Here is a 5,386-nt window from a genome sequence, read left to right as displayed (position 1 = left end):
AAAGGCGGTGACACATTATATTGTAGGCATGTTCTCATCTTCTGGCCTCAACATTAGGTTCAACGTATCGGGTGATAAGCACCGCTCCCATTGTCTGGTAATGGTTCTGCTATTCCCACTGACACCTCATCTGGACCATCGTTTGATACGTTCTTGCCCGATTACCACCCACTTTGCCTTTCTACATTGTGCCATTTATTACTTAATCACTCCTGCTTTCCACTGTATCACAGACGTTCCCATTTGACCTTTCTCACTGCTATTATTTCCATGCGCTATTTTTGTTGAAAAATCTGTAATCTTGAACTTTTTCCGAAAATATAGGAATGATTATCCAAGGAACGTGAAACCGAGTTCTTCATCCACAGAATCTGCACGACCTGCTGTGCTTTACATATTTATCTGTTTTTATTCATCCTGTTTCCGTGTCCCTTTTAAGGGGATGTGCTGTCTGTCTGGGATCATTCTCTGTCTATTTAAATTGGTGTGCTATCAGCTCTGCATCATTCTGTGTCTGTTTAAAAGCGATGTGCTGTCTGTCCCGGAGTTCAAATTTCAAATTTCAAAAACTGCCTTGAGAGGGTGCAGGAATTTTAGTTTGTTTGTATGTTTGTGTAAGCCAGTGTGTGTGCAAACGTGCTGTGCGATATTACTGTTGTGTGAGAAAAATGCATTACATGCAGTGTGTGTGCAAACCGTGCTGATTTGATTGAACACTCTTTCGTGGAATCTCGGACGGTAGAAGAATCTGTTGTGAGATTTTGCTATTCCACATCTGAAAGAAGGGAAAATACACAAATAAGAAATATTGCGATTTTATCGAGGGCTTGCGTGTGGGCTGTGTGATGTGATGACATCCTCAACCTTTTTTTTCAAATTCAAATCAACTCAAATAAAATCAAGACAAGACGAGACGAGACAAGACAAGACAAGACATGACTAAGTTTGGATATATATATGTATATATATGTCTATTTATATCCAATCCCAACTTTTTAACTTCCAAAATAAATGTACTTTTTCTATTCTGCCGACACGGAGCTCTATTACATTTGACATCTTTCACAGCACAAGCAGCTGCTGTCAGATCCAGCAGAAAGTCACACGCGACTTTGAAAGATCGCCTTTGTAGCCCACAGCTTCACTCGTGGCTTGTCTTCCACCATGGGCTTCCTGCGTTTGGGTATTTATTGACTGCACCTCCTCATTTCCAATGGAATTCTTCCAATCACACAGCCTTCGTTCAATCAAAAATATATGGATTATGAATCAATTATGTATTTATTTAAAACAAATCAAATTCAATTAAAAAAAAATTAAATGTATTTATTTTCATAAAATGTTAAATATATCTATATTTCAAAATTGGCTTTCAGTCTGTGCTGGTTTTATGTCCCTCCCTCTTTCCTGCCTGTCTATCACCTGTGGCTTCAATAACCGTCTCTGCCCCACATGGTCCTGAGCCCCACTGCACAATTGCCTTCAGTGATGATGGAAATCTCACTTTATTCTTTTAAAAGGCAACTGCTGTCAGTCAAGTCTCATTCTGCATCTGGGTAAAAGGGATGTCCTTGCAGTACCGGATCATTCTTGTTTGTTTATAATCTTTCCCTTTAAAACGGATTGTCTCATAAACCCGGGTCATCCTGTATAGTTTGAGAAGGAATATGATTTCAGCTGCAATGACCGAATTGTTAAACTGTTGTGTTCCCATTTACATTGGGGTTGCCTGCGCGGGTGCACACCCAGATCGCAGTGCATCTGTTCATTTGCTAGAAATATGCACATCTTTTCTTAAATCCACTCCTTGATATTGCAGTTGCCGCGAATTTACTCGCAATATACACAACAGCACAATGGATGTTGCTGGCAGCGGCCTTGTGGCCTAATGGATAAGGCATCTGACTTCGATTATAATACCAAAGTTATCAGAAGATTGCAGGTTCGAGTCCTGCCGCGGTCAACTTAACTATCTATGTGAAATTTTATATTCTTTGCTGTGATTTTGCCGAGAAACCAATCATCTCTTCCAGTCACTCACCTGAATCAAAGGAAGGCTGTTTGCTTGAAGAATATCATTGCAAGTTTTCATCATTGTCCATCTGCATGCACGGGCAGAGCAAGCAGTGAAGTGTACTTTCTTGCACGTTATTTCTGTTTCGATACAAAAAGCAGGAGATTGAATGGCTGACGATGTGCAAAAGTAGAGACGAGGTGGCCGAGAAGTTAAGGCGACGGACTGCTAATCCATTGTACTCTGCACGCATGGGTTCGAATCCCATCATCGTCGTCGTTGGCTTACAGCTTGACCACGTTTTGACATTCATATTTAACCTCAACACCAAATTCCCCTTTTCCTTGCAGGGATGCTGCACCTTCCTCATGCCATGTCTCAAATTAATAATATATTCGTCAAAAGGAGAACGGTTGCAGAACAATGGCAAGGGGCACTAATTAGATAGGTATCTGAGAGACAGCACATGCACGATGGGCCATTATATCATTTCTCACACCGTCAGAATCTGAGAGCTGCGCTTTTCACTGTCGGCGGCTCGTTGGTCCACGGGTATGATTCTCGCTTCGGAATGATCACATTTGAAATGCGAGAGGTCACGGGCCAAATCCCGGACGATCCCGCCATGTTTTACCCAAATTTTCGCGTCCAACAGCCGTTCGACATGTGAGAAAACAGACATATTTCCCGTTAAAACGTGTGATTTTATGCCGATGTTCCATAAGTATCCAAATCCCAGAGCAAAGTGAAACCCGCCAACGTGAGTAAAGTTAAAATATCTCATAGCTACTCGGCTCTGTGACTCGTTAGATAACCTAATCCCTTGTTTGGTTCTGGCCAGTACTTGATCAGTATATCTTCCTGTCTGTATGAATACGTTCACCTCAATTGGGATAAGCATACATTCAGCGTCAATCTCCACCTCTGCCCTGAATATGTTTCTCTCGAGCTGAAAAGATGAGAGAAGCTGCCTTTTGATTTCGTCCATTGGCTGCCGAATTACTAAGCGGACAGGAAATCTATCCGGGCTGGCAAAGCTGCCTGATCTGATTAAAAGGCGGTGACACCATATATTGTAGGCATGTTCTCGTCTTCTGGCCTCAACATTATGTTCAACGTATCGGATGATAAGCACCGCTCCCATTGTCTGGTAATGGTTCTGCTGTTCCCACTAACACCTCCTCTGGACCATCCTTTGTTACGTTATTGCCCGATTACCACCCACTTTGCCTTTCTCCATTGTGCCATTTAATATTTAATCATACCTGCGTTCCACTGTATCACAGACGTTCCCATTTGACCTTTCTCGCTGCATATTATTTCCAGGCGTTATTTTTGTTGAGAAAAATCCGTAATCTTTAACTTTTTCCTAAAATATCGGAATGATTATCCGACAGAACGTGAAACCGGATAATTCCTCCACAAAATCTGCACGACCTGCCGAGTTTTACATATTTATCTGTTTTGATTCATTCTATTTCTGTGTCCCTTTTAAGGGGATGTGCTGTCTGTCCGAGATCATTCTCTGTCTCTTTAAAATGGTATGCTATCAGACCCTCATCAATCTGTGTCTGTTTGAAAGGGATGTGCTGTCTGTCCCGGATTTCCAATTTCAAATGTCAAAACCTGCCTTTGCAGGTTGAGGAATTTTAGTTTGTTTATGTGTTTGTGTAAGCTAGAGTGTGTGCAAACGTGCTGTGCGATCTTACTGTCATGTGAGAAAAATGCATTACATGCAACTTGAAATCGTACTGATTTGATTGAACAATCTTTCGTTGACTCCCTGACGGTAGAAGAATCTGCTGTGGGATTTTGCTATTCCACATCAGAAAGAAGGGAAAATACACAAGTTAGAGATATAGCGATTTTTGGCAGGGCTTGCGTGTTGGCTGTGTGACATGATGACATCCTCCGTCCTTATTTTCAAATTCAAGTCAAATCAAACCAAGACAAGACATGACTGACTGACTGACTTTGTTTATACATGTATATATATATGTGTGTATATTTATATACAATCCCAAATTTTTAACTTCCAAAATAAATATGCTTTTTCTGTTCTGCCTACACTGGGCTCTATTACATTTGACCTCTTTCACAGCACAAGTAGCTGCTGTCAGATCCAGCAGAAAGACACACGCGACTTTAAAAGATCGCCCTTGTGGCCCACATCTTCCCTCATGGCTTGTCTTCCAACATGGGCTTGCTGTGTTTGGGTATTTATTGACTGCACCCCACATTTCCAATGGAATTCTTCCACTCACACAGCCTCCGTTCAATCAAAAAATACATAGATTATGAATCAATTATTTATTTAATTAAAACAACTCAAATGCATTTTTTTTAAAATACAATTTAAATGCATTAATTTTCTTAAAATGTTAAATATTTGAATATGTCAGACTAGGCTGGTTTTACGTCCCTCTCTCCTTCCTGCCTATCTATCACCTGTGGCTTCAATAACAGTCTCTGTCCCGCGTGGTCCTGAGCCTCACTGCACAATTGCGTTCAGGGATGATCGAAATCTCACTTTATTCTTTTAAAAGGGAACTGCTGTCAGTCAAGGGTTATTCTGCATCTGGGTAAAAGGCATGTCCTTGCAGTCCCGGATCATTCTGTGTCTGTTTAAATGGGCTAGTTGTCAGTTCCGGTTCATAATCTTTCCCTTTAAAACGGATTTTCTCATAAACCCGGGTCATCCTGGATTGTTTGAGAAGGAGTATGATTTCAGATGCAATGACCGAATTGTTAAACTGTTGTGTTCCAATTTACATTGGGCTTACCTGCGCCGGTGCGTATCCAGATCGCAGTGCATCTGTTCATTGACTCGAAATATGCTCATCTTTTCCAAAATCCACTCCTTGATATTGCAGTGGCCCCGAATTTGCTCGCAAAATACACAACAACACAATGGCTGGTGATAACAGTGGCCGCATGGCCCAATGGATAAGGCGTCTGATTTCGATTATAACTGTAAAGTTATCAGAATATTGAAGGTTCGAGTCCTGCCGCGGTCAACTTAATTCGCATCGTGAAATTTTATATTCTTTGTTGTGATTCTGCCGAGAAACCAACCATCTCTTCCAGTCACTCACCTGAAGCAAAGGAAGGCTGTTTGCTCAAAGAATCTCATGGCAAGTTTTCATCATTGTCGATCTGCATGCACGGGCAGAGCAAGCATTGCAGTGCACTTTCTTGCACATTATTTCTGTTTGGATACAAAAAGCAGGAGATTGAATGGCTGATGATGTGTTAAAGCAGAGACGAGGTGGCCGAGAGGATAAGGCGATGGAGTGTTAATCTATTGTACTCTGCACGCATGGGTTTGAATCCTGTCGTCGTTGGCTTGCAGCTTGACCACGTTTTGACATT

The 5,386-nt window shown here is 41.5% G+C and overlaps 1 non-coding gene across 1 annotated transcript; it reads left to right on the top strand.

Annotated features, from left to right (window-relative positions):
• Nucleotides 1-1,874: 1,874 nt before the first annotated feature.
• Nucleotides 1,875-1,963, top strand: trnar-ucg (transfer RNA arginine (anticodon UCG)). The gene is given in 2 exon segments: nucleotides 1,875-1,911; nucleotides 1,928-1,963. It is a non-coding gene; the product is annotated as a tRNA-Arg (tRNA).
• Nucleotides 1,964-5,386: the final 3,423 nt, after the last annotated feature.

The sequence above is a fragment of the Pristiophorus japonicus genome, unplaced genomic scaffold (genome assembly GCF_044704955.1).
Source record: "Pristiophorus japonicus isolate sPriJap1 unplaced genomic scaffold, sPriJap1.hap1 HAP1_SCAFFOLD_47, whole genome shotgun sequence".
NCBI lineage: Eukaryota > Metazoa > Chordata > Chondrichthyes > Pristiophoridae > Pristiophorus > Pristiophorus japonicus.
This window is presented reverse-complemented; position numbering and strand designations above follow the sequence as displayed.